We start from the raw sequence: 16,045 nt of genomic DNA, 5'->3' as shown, positions 1-16,045 counted from the left end.
ACTGATTTTTCCATGTGTGCTTTGCTGTCCTCTCCATGTGTGTCATCAATTTGCATTGTTCTCATATCAAATTTAAAAGCAATGAGGCACTTTGCAGTGGTATCTGTAAAAAGTGCAGAGAATCAAGTAACAAAACTGGGTTTTTAAGTATATTACATAACATGCTGTTAATATTTCAGGTTTCTGAAACAGATATTTGAAATGGTGTTTGTTCTTGCAGGTAGTTTCACATTCTGCTTTTTGCAGGCTTTGGGTCTGATGGGGTGCATGGATTAATAGTCGGAAAATGGGATGGGAAACCAAGACACATTGATTTCTAGTTCCAAGTCTGACAAGTGGCCTTGTCAAGTGATTTAATTTCTCTACCACAGTTTCACTATCTGTGATATAGGGATAACATTTATTCACTTATCTGAAAGGGGTATTCTGAGGAACAACTAGTTGCTATTTGTAAAGTGCCTTGAAGATGAAAAGCATATGTCCTACTGTTATTCCATGACATCCAGGTAATCAGATACTAATGTGAAAGATAGGGGCAAATGGTGAAAACCTTTCCTCACTTTCTGCCATTCTCAACCTCATCAGCTACCGATTCCACTATAGCCAAAACTGATAATATATCCAAAACTGATAATCTACTAATTAAGGCCAGATTTTGCCATTCTATCTCACAGTGACAGTTGGAATCAGTGGGATTATTTGTGGAGCAAGATACTATACGTTATTAGTAAGGGGGGGTAACAAAAGCTGGTCCTAAAAAAACCGAAACCTTAACTGAAACTCCACCATGTCTATCTTCTTGTTCAATTCAAATCTTGTCTTTATACCTCAACCCAAACTTGACTCTGAACTTACCTCTGTCTCCCTTTATTGCTCAACTCTATAATTCTGCCTCTCATCCCCAAGACACTGCCCACACCTTTTCTGAAACTCTTATTCATGCCTTCAGCACCTTTCATCATGATTAAGAAAAGGTACTTACCTTACAGTAACTGGAGCTCTTCAAGATCTGTTGTCCATGTACATTCTACTCTTGGTGCGCATGCACCCCATGTGCTTGAGATCAGAGTCTTTTTGGCCAGCAGTGTCCGCTTGGGCAGGGCATGTGCATTAAGTGTCCTTGTGCTCCCATACCAAGTGCATACAGAGCAGAGCAGGCTTAACCACCATTCAGTTCCTTTGCTATGGCAGAATTCAGATATGAAAGAACTCTGTGGTAATGGGGATGGAGAACAGGTTATGGAATACATATGGACAACACATCTCAAAGACCTCTGGTTATTGTAAGGTAAATAATTTTTCTTTCATCCTCTAGTTCTTGTGCATATGTATTACACTTTTGGTGACTCACAAGGAATGACTTGATGTGACAGCAGTAGGTGCTCAGAGTCTGCTTAAATAAAGTTTCTTTGGCAGAGCTGCACTGCAAACATCAGACCTGATGCTTCTCCTAAGAAGCAGTGTTTAGTGAAAGCCTGGACTGAACACGAAATCGCTGTTTTGTAGATGTCCTTATCTCCAGCACCTCCTACTGGCTGCATGCATTTCGCTGCGTCTTCCACAGCTTGGCCCTCCAGACAAGTCACCTTCATTTCTGCCCCCTTTTGGGAGAACAAAAGGTTCAACTGAAAGTCCAACCTAAACCATCCAAATAATTCTTCCACCCCTTGTCGGGCTCCACTGAAGTGTTCTTACTGGCCCTCCCTCAGGGTCTCCTCCACAAGAGGCCAGTCTGCTTCTACAGAGTTTTTCTTCTGTTGCTTGCTGACGTATCTTAACTGGCCCTTCCTTAGGCCCTGCTTCCCAGGAGTCTACTCTCCTCCTGCAGTTGGTCTTCCTTGCCCCTTCCCGAGGGGCTGGTAGGGGAACCCAGGCTCACCTTCTACTCTGAATTTCAGCCCAGGGACCCTGTATTAAGCTACTAGGTCTGCTTCTTCAGAAATACTGCTGTTTCCCTGGACTGCTCCTGTCTCTAAGCCGCCTTGTGCTACTTCTCTGCAGCTTGTACTTAACGTAGCCTCCCTTTGCTTCTCAGACCTCTGACATCTCCCTTCTCTGCTGAACTAACAACTCTTCTGCCCCTCTTGGCCTCCACTGAAGTATTTTTACTGACCCTTCCTCTGGGCCTCTCCCACAGGAACCTGCTCCTGCTCCTCCTTTGTTGCATCTTAGCAGGTTTTCCCCTCACTGTTTTCCTTCCCCAGGGATTCTGGCAGCTTCCCGTAGGGTTCTTTCTGCTCTTTGTAGGCCCTAGCTCAGGGCCAGGGCCAGCTCTAGGTTTTTTGCCACCCCAAGCTCAGGTGGGGCTGGGGCTCGCAGGCAGCGCTGGAAGCAGTGGGAGTGATGTCACCTTCTCCCAGCGCCTGCAAGGGCTTTATCCCCTTCCCCGCCCGGCCGCGCAGAGAAGCCCCGATATAAGGGGTGGCACAAGGCAGCGCAGCAGCCAGTGCGCAGATGAGGCAGCACAGCCCCGGCTCCCTGGCAGGACTCGCCCTCTCCTCCCCAGGTAGCGGCTGGGCCCTAGCAGCTCAGCATCCGGGGGCTGAGGCTTCCCCTTCCCGCTGCGGCCAGGGGCATGGTGCCCTTGCCCCATCTAAGTGGCTCAGCTCCAAGAGTGCAAGTTCCCCGAAAACAAAAGGATGGCCAGAATGCCGCCCCTGGAAACGTGCCACCTCAAGCACATGCTTGCTTTGCTCGTGCCTAGAGCCGATCCTGTTCAGGGCTTCCCCCACAGGAGCTTATGCTGCTCCCCATCGGTCCTCCTACCTGACTTCATGACTGGCTAAGCACTGTCTCAGGGGTCCCACCTGGAGAAGCCTGACTGCACTCTTAATACAACCCCAAATCTTAATACAAACCTGGATCTGGTGGTATCAGCCCAGAGACCTCATTCTGTAAGCAAATGCTGTAAATAATTTAGGGAAAGATCTAAATGATTTGGTCTTCTGCAAATAAAAGGACAGGGCCCTGTGAATATCTAAAGTATGCAGCCGAGTCTCCCCTTGATTAGAATGTGGTTTAGGGACGAATATTGGTCGATGGATCATTTGGTTTAAACAGAACTCTGTAACTACTTTGGTAAGAATTTGGGATGGGGTCTGAATGACACTTTATCCCTATGGAATACAGTATAGGGAGGTGTTGCCAGGAAACCATTTCCCCAATTCTTTTAGTAATTGCTACCAAAAAGGAAGTTTTCATAAATAAATGCAATAAAAAGTAGGTTGCCAGGGATTCAAATGGAGGGCCCAATTAGCCTGCCAAAACCACAATGAGATCCCATAGGGAGCAGGGTTGCTTATTGATAGAAAAACTATAAATCAGACCCTTAAAGATTGTAACCATAGTGTGGAGGGGCAGGGGAGGAAACTGTGTAGCTTTTAATAGGAGGGTGGCATGCAGAAATGGCAAGTGCATACTAATTGAGGTAATCAACGATCCAGAGCATTTCAGGGACAGTAAATAGTCAAAATAGTAGAAATCAGAGACCTCAACAGTTGTAGCGAATGCTGTTCACATCAAATCGTAAATCTCTTCCATTTAGCAGCATAGGTTTGTTTGATGGAATCTTTTCTACTTCCCAAACTGTTTTGGACATCAGAGGAACATGATATTTCTATATTTTACTTCAATCCAGCAGACAGTCTTCGAGGTTGAGGGAGGATGGATTCAGATACAAGATGTTCCTGTTGTCTTCTGATATTAAGTCCAGCAGAAGAGATAAGGATTTTAGTAGATAAATTATTAAGAGCATCAATTCTGGGTACCAAAACTACCTCAAGCAGACAAGATCAATATGACCATGGCAGCAGCTTGTCTGATCTTTCCAAATATCCTAGGAATCAGAGGAATTGTAGGATAAGCATACATCAGTCCTGGGACCACAAAATGAGGAATGTGTTCAACAAAGATTCTAGGCTTAGATGCCCTCTGGAACAGATGCTGAGGCATTTGCTGTTTGCTTGTTGTGAACAGATCTAATGATAGATGACCCCATTCCTTGAAAACAGATTTGATTAGACATTGTTTGATCATCCATTTGTGGTGTAATGGGGAAAAAAAAAGATTACTCACCTTTCTGTAACTGTTGTTCAAGATGTGTTGCACACATCCATTCCTCTGTAGGTCTTTATATGCTCCAGTGCCCAGTTGTCAGAGATTTTTTACCCTTAGCAGCACCTGTTACATCAGCCTGAGCACCTGCTGCTGTCTCATGCACATCACACAGGCATAAAGGGCTGAGCCATCCCAAACCTACTCCCCCATCAGTTCTTTCCTTCTGGAATGACTCAGATAGAGATGGGAAGGAAAGTGGGTCGTGGAGTGGACACTTGCAACACATGTCAAAAAACAAAACTTACAGAAACGTTAGTAACCATTTTTCTTCTTTGAGTGATTGCACAAGTCCATTCAAACAGTTCAACAGTTCAAATAGACTCTGTTCTCACTTTCAAATAGACAAGGCTTGGAGGACCCTTCATCCAAAATTTAACAATCTCTAGGTTGTTGAGAGATTGCATAGTGCAAGGCAAACATGTGACATGATGACCAGGTTGCCACCCTGCAAATGTCCAATACTGGCACATTAGCCACAAATGCCACAGAAGCCACCCGGAATCTAGTTGAATGACTCAAGATGCTATCCAGTGGCTCTGCATTAGCCAACTGGTAGCACAGGAAATACAACCAGATATCCAAGCCAAAATCCTCTTTGTGGAAACTGGGCTGCCCCTCATTCTGTCCACAAATGCAACAAACAATTCAGATGAAGATGTGAAGGGCTTAGTCCACTCCTGACAAAATGCTAATGCTCTTCTAACACCTAGAGTGTTGATCTGCAGAAGGTTGCAAGTGAGAACAAAAGACAAGAGGACTTGCAGCCAGAAAGAAAAAAAACAGAGAATTACCAGGAAGAGGCAGGTCTTTCATAACTGGGGACTCTACTAAGAAGGACAGGCCAGTCACCAGAGTTGATCCAAAGAACAGAATGGTATGCTGTCTCTGGGAGCTAAGATACAGATGTGGACCTGAGGCTGAAGATGATCTTACTGGGAGCAGGAAAGAATCCACTGATTGTCCTTCACATGGGAACAAATGATATTGCTGAATTCTCACTGGAACTCTTCAAGAGACTATGCCAGGCTGTGGAAGACACTTAAAAAAATGGAGGGTCAAGTGATCTTTAGTGGGATTCTACCTGTCCCTTAAGGAGGAGAGCAAAGGCAAGAAAAGATTATGATGATCAACTGGTGGCTCAGGCCTTACCCATAAGGAGGTGGTGCTATAAGGAAGGATTTGGGGTGTTCAACAACTGGGAGGCATTCACTGACAGAGAATTGTTCTCAGAGGATGGACTCATCCGTGAGTAAGGAGGGAAATAGACTTCTGAGATGAAGGTTGGCACAAATTGATTAAAAGAGCCTTAAACTAGTAATTACGGAGAAATGGTTGGGAGATGATCATGTAATCTCCACTCCTGAGTCTAATACTGAGCAGGAGGAAAATCACGTAAGAGAGGATACAGAAACAGAGAAAGGAACAATAGAGGATAGGAGTGTGGACATCAAGAGGAAAGATAGTGCCAATACCAATGACACTAACAGTCAGGAAGGAGATACTGGCAGTAAAATGGCTGTACCTAATTGGGTAAAGAAACTGGGCAAAGCCAAGCAGAAACAACTAAGATGTCTGTACATCAATGCAAGGAATCTGGGTAACAAAATGGAGGAACTAGAACTGCTGATGCAGAAAGTGAAACCATATATTATAGGGATAAGAGAAACAAACAGGAATGGAATAGTAGTCATGACTGGAATACAGGTATTGAAGGGTATGTGCTGTACAGGAAAGACAGAAGTAAAGGTGATGGAGTAGCATTGTATATTATAGATAAGGTAGACTGTAAAGAAATTAGAAGTAATGGAATAGACACAACAGAATCTGTTTTGGTCAAAATCTCATTGGGGAAGAAAGCTAACAAAGAGACTCCACTGGAACAGTGCTTGGGATCTGCTACAGATCCCCAAGATCCAATTTGGATATGGCTAGAGACTTCTTTAATATATTTAATGAAATAAATACTACGGGGAATTGTGTGATTATGGAAGACTTTAATTTCCCAGATATAGCTTGGAGGAGAAATGATACTAGCCATGGTAGGAACCAGATATTCCTGGATGTGATAGCAGACAGATTTCTTCACCAAACTAACAGGGCGTGATGCCATTTTAGATTTAGTATTTAGATTTAGTATTAGTAAGTAACAAGGACCTCAAAGAAGAGCTGGTTGTAGAAGACAACCTTCGTTCTAATGATCATGAGCTAATTCAGTTTAAACTAAATGGAAGGATGTACAAAAATAGGCTTGAAATTAGGGTCCTTGACTTCAAAAGGGCAAATTCTAAAAAATTAAGGGAATTAGTTAGAGAAGTGGACTGGACTGAACAACAAGAATCTGAATGTGGATGAGGCTTGGAATTACTTTAAGTCAAAAGTTGCAGAACCTATTTGAAGCTTGCATCCCCAGCAAGGGGGAAAAAAATCAGAGAGAAGTGTTGCAGCCCAAACATCTCGAACAGGTTAATAAGAGAAAGCAGAAATTCTGTGTCATAACCATATGGATAAGGGTGGCATAAAATCCCTCCTTTACCAGTAAAGGGTTAAGAAGCTCATATAACCTGGTTGGCACCTGACCAAATTGACCAATAAGGGAAGAAGATCCTTTCAAATCTGTGAGGGGAGGTTTTGTTGTGCTCTCTTATGTTTTGTGTTCTCACGGGACAAAGAGAGGGACTAGGTAGAAAAAAAACCTCTCCTAAAACCCTACCTGAAATAAGCATCTAGATTACAAAAATTGTAAGTAAAGCAAGGAAATGCATTAGCTTATCTTTTGTTTTTAGCTTGTGAATTTTCCCTATGCTAAGAGAGAGGTTTATTCCTGTTTTGTTTTTTGGTAACTTTGAAGTTTTGCCTAGAAGGGAATCCTCTGTGTTTTAAATCTTATTACCCTATAAAATTACCTTCCATCCTGATTTTACAGAGGTGCTTCTTTTACTTTTTTCTTTATAATAAAGTTCTGCTTTTAAGAACCAAATTGGTTTTCAGTGTTCTAAAAACCCAAGGGTCTGGTCTGCGCTCATCTTATTTATCTATTTTGTTGGTATATTATTCTCAAGCCTCCCCAGGAAAGGGGGTGAAGGGGCTTGGGGGGATATTTTGGGGAAACAGGAACTCCAAGTGGTCCTTTTCCTGAATCTTTGTCTAACTCACTCGGTGGTGGCAGTGATACCGTCCAAGGACAAGGAAGAACTTGTGCCTTGGGGAAGTTTATAACCTAAGCTGGTAGAAATGAGCTTAGGGGGTCTTTCATGCGGGTCCCCACATCCATACCCCAGAGTTCAGAGTGGGGAGGGAACCCTGACAGTCTGCAAGGAATGGAAGCTGGGAAGGATCAGTAAGAAAGCTACCTCTTGGAGGTCAGAAAGTGCATGGAAAAAGTGAGAACTACCAAAAACCAAGCAGAGGTAGAACTTGCAAAGGAAATTAAAACCAAAAGTAAAAAAATTCTATAGCCATACAAATAAAAATGAAAACAAGAAAAGAAGAAATGGGACCACTGAACACTGAGGATGGGGTAGAGATTAAAAATAATCTAGCCATGGACCACCACCCAAATGAATACTTTCACTCAAATTTTAATAAGGGTAATCAGGAGCTTAGGGTTCATGGCAGCGTGGCTAATGGAAATGAGGATATGGAAGTAGAAATTGCCACATCTGAGGTGGAAGTCAAACGTAAACAGTTTAATGGGACCAAACTGAGGGGCCTGGATAATTTCCATCCAGGAATATTAAAGGAACTGGCACATGAAATTGCAAGCCCAATAGCAAGGGCTTTTAATAAATCCATAAACTTGGGAGTCATAGCCTATGACTAGAGAATTAATAATATCTACTTTTAAAAAAGGGAAGAAAAGGTGATCCGGGGAACTATAGGCCCGTTAGTTTTCCCTCAACTGTATGTAAGGTCTTACAACAAATTTTGAAAGAGAAAGTATTTAAGGACATAGAGGTCAATGTTAATTGGGATAAAATACAACATGGTTTTCAAAAGGTGGATAATACCAGACCAACCTAATCTCTTTCTTTGTGAAGATAACTGATTTTTTTAGACAAAGGAAATGCAATAGATCTAATCTTCCTGGATTTCACTAAGACATTTGATACAGTTCCGCATGGGAAATTATTAAATTGGAGAAGATGGGAATTAATAGGAGGAATGAAAGGTGGATAAGGAACTAGTTGCAGAGGAAACTACAGCGGGTCACATTGAAAGGTAAATTGCCAGGCTGGAGGGGGGTTACTAGTAGAATTCCTCAGGGATCAATCTTAGGACCAATCTTATTTAACATTTTCATTAATGACCTTGGCACAAAAAGTGAGTGTGCTAATAAAATTTGCAGATGACACAAAGTTGGGAGGTACTGCCAATATGGAAGAGCACCCAAATATCATACAAGAGGATCTGGATGACCTTGAAAACTGGAGTAATCAAAATGGAATGAAATTTAATAGTGCAAAGTCATGCACTTAGGGACTAACAAGAATTTGTGCTATAAGATAGGGACACATTAGCTGGAAGCAACAAAGGAGGAGAAAGACCTCGGTGTATTGGTTGATCACAGGATGACTATGAGCCACAAATGTGATGTGGCCATGAAAAAGGCTAATGCAATCCTAGGATGCATCAGGTGAGGTATTTACAGTAGAGTCAGGGAAGTATTAATGCCATTATACAAAGCACTGGTGAGACCTCATCTGGACTACTGTGTGCAATTCTGGTCTCCCATGTTTAAGAAAGATGAATTCAAACTGGAACAGGTAAATTGAAGGACTACTAGGATGATCAGAGGAATGGAAAACCTACCTTACGAGAGGAGATTCAAGGAGCTTGGCTTGTTTAGACTAAACAAAAGAAAGCTGAGGGGAGATATGATTGCTGTCCATAAATACATCAGAGAGATAAATACCAGTGAGGGAGAGGAGTTATTTAAGTTAAAAGCCATGTTGACACAAGAACAAATGGATATAAACTGGCCATCAACATGGTTAGCTTGAAATTAGATGAAGGTTTCTAACCAGCAAAGGAGTGAAGTTCTGGAACAGCCTTCCAAGGGGAGCAGTAGGGGAAAAACAGGCTTCAAGACCGAGCTTGGTAAGTGGAGGGGATGGTATGAAGAAACCTCCCAGACCCCGGTGCCCCTTTTCCCTCAGAGTTTTGCCCCAGCACTACCCCCCACTCCCCAGGGAACCCCAAGCCCTCTAAAATCACCTTGCCTCAGTGGCTACTGCCAGTCATCATCTAGCCCCCTCTCACTTGGGCATACTGCAGTCTGTAAAGGCCACTCATTATTGGCAAGGGGGTCCAACCAGCTGCCTCTGCCTAACCTCAGGCTGCACGTCTGCAACCCCTGTACCTGCTTTGGCCTTTAGCAAGGCCTGCAGCCTGAGGATTTGTCAGGCTGGAGCTCCCAAACTCCTTTTACCTTTCCCCAGCACTGCTCTACTCCCAGTACCCTGAGCTCCCAGGCAGCCAGGTCCTTCTCTCTCCACAGCTAGAGAGAGACTCTTTGCATGCTAGTCCTGTAGCCCTTTTATAGGGCCCAGCCTGGCCCTGATTGGCTGCCTCTCAGCCTTTTCTGATTCGCTCTCAGCCCCAGCCCTCTTCAAGGGCTGGCTTTTAACCCTTGCTGAGCCGGAGCGGGGTGACTGCCCCACTACAGAATCCCAGCCTTGGGCTGTGACTGTCCTGCTCTAAGCAATTTGTCCTGAATTGATACTCTTGGGAGTGTCCTGCTAAAAGGCTGCACCATTATAACTCCTTGGACTTCTCTTCTCCACTCCCACTCACTCTCCTCCAAATTCAGTGTGTGAACTGATCAATTCCCAGAGGAGGGATAAATCCTTGGTAGATGTGAAATACGTGAAACCTCCCTTAGGATGGTATTTTGAATTTACACACCATTTGCTATAATCTGGTTCTTCCTAAAGGCAAAAAGATTTATCCATCAGAAGCATCTTTATGAGACGGGGTAAGTAACCCCTAACAGTGATGATTTGGCATTATCCAGAAACAGGGATGAACTCCACCAAAGGCAGGGGAAACCCTATTTCCCCTTCATTATGAACACGGCAGCCTTCCCCTACTATGTCAACAGAACAACTTCACTGTGACAAGAAATCCTCCCTGCCCATTTCAATGTATTCAAAAACGTAGGGACTTTCATTCTATTTCAGTATAGAGTTTCACTGTATCTTAATTCACTACGAAGTGCCCCAAGATACAGCCATGTCAGTGAGTGAATCTTTGGTGTTTTGTCTCTGTTGTGTATTGATGCACAACATATTTGTACTTTTATATTAATAATTTATCTAAGTGGTAAAGCTTAATGTGATGCATACCCCATTTTCATTACTAGCACAGCAGCAGTCATAAAGTGCTATACTAGCCTCTCCAATGCAAGACAAACATGATAATGCAGGACACTGATCTCGGTACTTCCAATGCAAGTCAATGACATTAGTGGAGTCACTCCTGTTTTCCACTGGTGTTAATGAAATCAGAATCTGGCCATCACTCTAAAAGTACATATAACAACAAGAACAGTCAGAACTTCAGTTCGTTTCACGCTGACAAGTCTGCGGTTATTACTGTTTATAAAAGAGCAGTTAAATATGGAATTAAATATCGATTGCAACATATAAAAACATGTTTTTATATAATTGCTATGATAAGTGTCTGCAGTTTTCTTGCAGTAGAAAACACCATAAAATTTAGAAGAATGTCTAAGCCAAAACATACCAGTCTCATTGATAGACACTGGTTTTAATCATTTTCAGGCTCTGCGAAGCTGAAATGTTCCATATCCCATCCACACACTAAAACAACCCATTTAACTAGAGAATGGCCCAAGCTGCAAAATTCAGACCTGAACTTCCTCAGAGTCTGGGGTGCTCAGAAGTAGGGTTTTGATTTAAGGCCTTTAATACTTTCAAGCATTTCTACAGAGGTGGGGGCCAGCTAAGCAAAACCATTTTTGAGCCAGGTCTGCTGGGACCACTTACATACAGCTACAGTTCTGGAGCCTTACAGTTCCACTTCTCTCATAGCATGGGATTGTCTTTTTATAAGGAAACCAGTGAAATTCACGTTTGTGGGCAGCAGATCTCCTGTATGAGTGGTACATTTTAAGGTCCTGGGACTGTATACTACTAAAAATGGATACAGCACATTTAGAGAACACATACTGTAAGAGATGGGTTCCCTGCACAGACAACCTTATTTAAAGCCTAACTTTGAAAAGCACAAGATAACCATTTTGGTTCAAGAGGCTACAGAGACAGTCTCAGTCAGGAAACCATCTTACCAGTTTAGATGGGACGCCTCAGTTATCATAAAGTCACAAGTACCATCATTTGAGCTGTAAGTCCATCATTTTCAATGGCATGATCCTACATATTAATACCCATGTGTACAAAGAGAAAGCCTGAACAATGGAGACGAGAAGGCATCTAAGGCTGCCTTGGAGTGGATGATAAATTATTTGCAGCTACACTCTATGATATGTCAGGGAAATGTCCCACTACAGGGGACCCGCACTGCCACAATGTCTGGTATTAGAGCCCATACCACAGGTTATACAAGTGCTTCCACTGCCCTTGAATCATGCACTTATTTCAAGGAACACACTAGAAAACCCAAGGCCATCCGCAGAAGTATGGGGTGGAAGTTTTCCAGCTCTATTCTAGATTCTCTGGAATACTGCAGAGGAGATTCTGCAGGTCCCCAGTGACAGGAGCCATGGAGTGGCATTCTGGGCAGGACCTAATAGGCCAAAGCCATCTTTCGTATGTTTGTAACACATATACTCCCTCATCAGGGAATAGAATTTATGCATACACCCCCCACGTCCATATACACACAATGCAAATTATTCCTATTTTTAGTACACAGATTGTGGGGAAGGTCCATGCATAGGACTGGTCTCACCATGAATATGACTGCACATTAATAATACCTTTGCAGTGCATATACACTTGGCAATTTAGATGAGTTAACCTTATTTCAGAACTTGGCCACTGATTCTAGCCACTACTATTGGTTTCTCATCTTCATAAACTAACCAGCCCAAATAAAATGATGTTACCAGTTGCAAAGATATTTCTACAGTTATGCTATAGTTTATATCAGTGATAGTGACAAGCAAGAGGTATGATTATGTAAAATATTATATCCCTGGAAAGCCAGCAACTGCTGCTTCTGTAAAATGTTCCTATTACTAACCTTGTCACAAAAACTTAGATGGGGTAGCAGGGAGCAGAATGGCTCAAGAGTCTTAGAATAGGATTAAGCCTTTCTCCTTTAGGTTACTAGTTTTAGTTTCAAAGAAGTAAATGATGACTGAAAATCTTTATTTCCTGGCAGCTATTTGGTGCCCTATGTAAAATAAGTTGTTGATCTCAGCTTAGTTCCTAGTGGCTGTGTCAATATCACAAAAAACATCATCACAGTGAAAACCCTTGCTGGCAGTCTCAGAAGAGAGGCCAAGAAGTGTATGGGCTGGAGACTGAACTACTCTTTATAGAGGTGGTGCCCCTAAATCAGGTTGTATAAACACTGGCAGAGTAGGATAAGGAAACTTGCATTGGCTATATCCATGTTGTACCTTTCTGTGCATAAAGGTTTTCAGTCTTGAGTGTTGTCAATCCAGAACCTTTCACCACCACTACATTTAATTCAAATGTTTCAGCCTGCTTCTCGAAATCCCAGTCCCGTGGAACAGGATTCACTCACATGAGTCCCATTAAAATCAATGGAACTACTCTCATGAAGAAGTCCTACTCAATAGAGTAAGAGTTGCAGATTTGGGCCAAAACCAAAAAACAAGGCAGTGAACATTAAAAAGTTATTTAAGAAAACACAGAGTACATTTTTAGCATTTATACTAGCTATTCCAAAAGTCCTTTTTAAGATGAAGTATGCATTAAAATTAAACACTCACTACCATTTTATTCCCACATGCATTCATTTCAGAGCACTTGTAGGATATTAATTTCACACATGATTGGGCATAAATACAAACCTGTTTTCCATTTTACCCTTACAAACTGTGTGCCAAAAATAAAAAGTTCTTGTCCTGAGTAAAAGAAAAATGTTCTTTTTTAAAAATAAAAAGTGAGGTCAATTTATTCCACCAATTATGCTTATGTTGTATTTACAGAAAATTTTAAAATATTCTTTGATTAAACCTTGGAAGAAAAACTTAAGTTTTTTAAAAAGTAGACTCATGAAAGAAGTCCTGATAAATCTAAAAATTACTGGCTAAAAAATATTACTATTATCTTATAGGAGTACATAAGGAGATTAATTCATTCTTATCAGATCCGCTTGAAGATCCTTTCATGTCCTTTTAAAATCTAGCATGTTTTTAGACCTCCTTTATACAAACTACACTCTAAAGTCTTCATAAATCCTGTGAGAAACCTGTACAGATACTGTATCAGAAGAATATTTCATCTGCTCAGTGCTTTGCAGTATCTATACCATTAAAAATGCACATTCTAAAGCTTATGTCACTGGACTCAGTCTAGCAACTGGAATGCATTTGCTTGAATTTCCCAAATGAATGAGTCTGACCAAATGAGTTTCCAGCTCTGTTAATATCAGAAGGACACCAATTCAAACCATGTGTAACAGGTCGGAATGAGCCTTATATGGAAAGCTATTAGGAATTATTGCAAGGTGTCATTCAAATTTTTATTTTTGAAAACAGAACTAGTCAGTGCTACTGAAGATCACTATCGGTAAGTTAGTGAGGACTAGATTCTGTACCCTGAGAGTGTTTTTCAATGACTCTCCATTGTCCCCCCAACTTTGCGCAGCCACTTCTCTCACTGGCACTGAGGGGGAAGGAGCTGTTCAGTAACTCTGCTCCCTACACCATAGCCACTTCTCTTACTGAAGCCAGAGATGCAGTGGTGGTTATTCAAAAGCTCCCTGATTTCCCCTTATACCTGACCCCACAGCTGCTTCTCTCAATGAAACTTGTGGGGAGGGGTTGTTGAGCAGTTCTTTGCTCCCCCCACTGCCTCCCATGCCACTTTCCAGACTTAGTACTGTGACCCGAGGCATTTCCTCAGTGGTTCTTCTACTCTCTGGCTGGAGGTCCCTCTTCTCCCATTGTGTTTTCTGGCTTATTAGACTTTAAGCTTTTTTAGCAAGGACCATATTTTCTTCTGTGCCTTGTACAGGCACATCATCAGCACATAAAGAAAGAAAGAAGGAAGTCTAACCAACATTTTAAAAGTGTGGGTCTTTGTCCTCTTTTAGTGGCTGGTCCACATAAGAGGTTGATGAGTCTGCAACTTCTTTCAGCTATGAATAGGGCTCTACCAAATTCACGGCCATGAAAAAAGCATCACGGACTGTGACATCTGGTCTGCCCCCATTAAATCTTGTCTTTGGCATGCTTTTACCCTATACTATACAGATTTCATGGGGCGTTTCTCAAATTGGGGGTCCTGACCCAAAAGGGCGTTGCAGGGGATTGCAAGGTTATTTTAGGGGGGTCACAGTATTGCCAACCTTACTTCTGCGCTGCCTGCAGATCTGGGCGGCCAGAGAGTGAGTGGCAGCTGCTGACTGAGGGCCCAGCTCTGCAGGCAACAACACAGAAATAACAGTGGCAATACCATACCAGGCCATCCTTACTCCTGTGCTGCTGCTGGCAGTGGCTCTGCCTTAGAGCTGGGCTCCCGGCCAGCAGCCGCCGCTCTCCAGCTGCCCAGCGCTGAAGGCAGCACCACCACCAACAGCAGCGCAGGAGTAAGGGTAGCAGTGCGGCAACCCCCCCACTCTGATACAGCAGGGCCAGAGGGCAACAGGAGCCTGATAGATGGGGAGTATATAAGCCCCAGGATGATCAGTGCCTTATTCCCTGTGGACTGAGGAGAGGTTACTACAGGTTAATTAGAGGACCTGGAGCCAATTAAGGCTCTGCCAGAGACCTAATTAAAAAAACTCTGCTTCAGTCAGACAGGAGAAGAGAAGAAGAACTGAGTGTAGTTTGGAGGAGCAGTGTTATTAACCAGAGGATCAGAGTACCGGGGAAGGGAAACCATGCCCAAGCAGGGCAGAGGGACTCCCCTAGCACAGAAGACCAAGAGAAACCCTGTCCAAGGGGAAAGAGGGTAAGAAGCCCGCAAAGCTGAAGGGGTTGGGACCTGGAATAGGGAGTGGACCCGGGTCCCTTCCCCACTCCCCTTCTCTCCCCCACCAGGGCACTAGCAGAGCCGTTAACACCCAAGAATAGGGGCAAAGGATGGCGCCCTAACCCATCACAGCAAGGAAAAGTGAGGGACCCACCAAAATAGCATTGGCCACTTGCCACACCCCGTACAGTAACCTTGCGACCCCCCTCCGCCCACAACTCCTTTTTGGGTCAGGACCCCTACAATTACAACACTGTGAAATTTCAAATTCAAATAGCTGAAATCATGAAATTTATTATTTTTCAAATCCTATGACTGTGAAATTGACCAGAATGGACTATGAATTTGGTAAGGCCCCAGCTATGAAACTTAGGGTGAAATCCTGGCCCCACTAAAGTCAATGGAAAAACTCCCATTGACTTCAGAGGGGCCAGAATTCACTCTTAATATTTTAGATCAAGCAGTAGAACATCATGCATTTAGTGCTGAAAGTCCCATGTTCAAATGACACTGTCAGCTGAAGCAAAGTAAGTCACAGATACATCAGCTATCTAGAAAATGCCACTGGGACCAATCCTAAAGTCCTCAGTCAGGCAAAACTCCCATTGACTTCAATGGGAGATTTCCCTTTAAAAGGAATGAGTCAGGATTTGTCCCATTCTAAATGTTCTTGTATTATTTTACACCTTTTCTTAATGCAGTCCAGCATCCTCTTCACTCTTTTCCTCTGCTGCCCATTGAATAGGAATATACATTAAATTGCCCATTGTGACACT

The sequence above is a fragment of the Lepidochelys kempii genome, chromosome 11 (assembly GCF_965140285.1).
Source record: "Lepidochelys kempii isolate rLepKem1 chromosome 11, rLepKem1.hap1, whole genome shotgun sequence".
Classification (NCBI taxonomy): domain Eukaryota; kingdom Metazoa; phylum Chordata; order Testudines; family Cheloniidae; genus Lepidochelys; species Lepidochelys kempii.
This window is presented reverse-complemented; position numbering follows the sequence as displayed.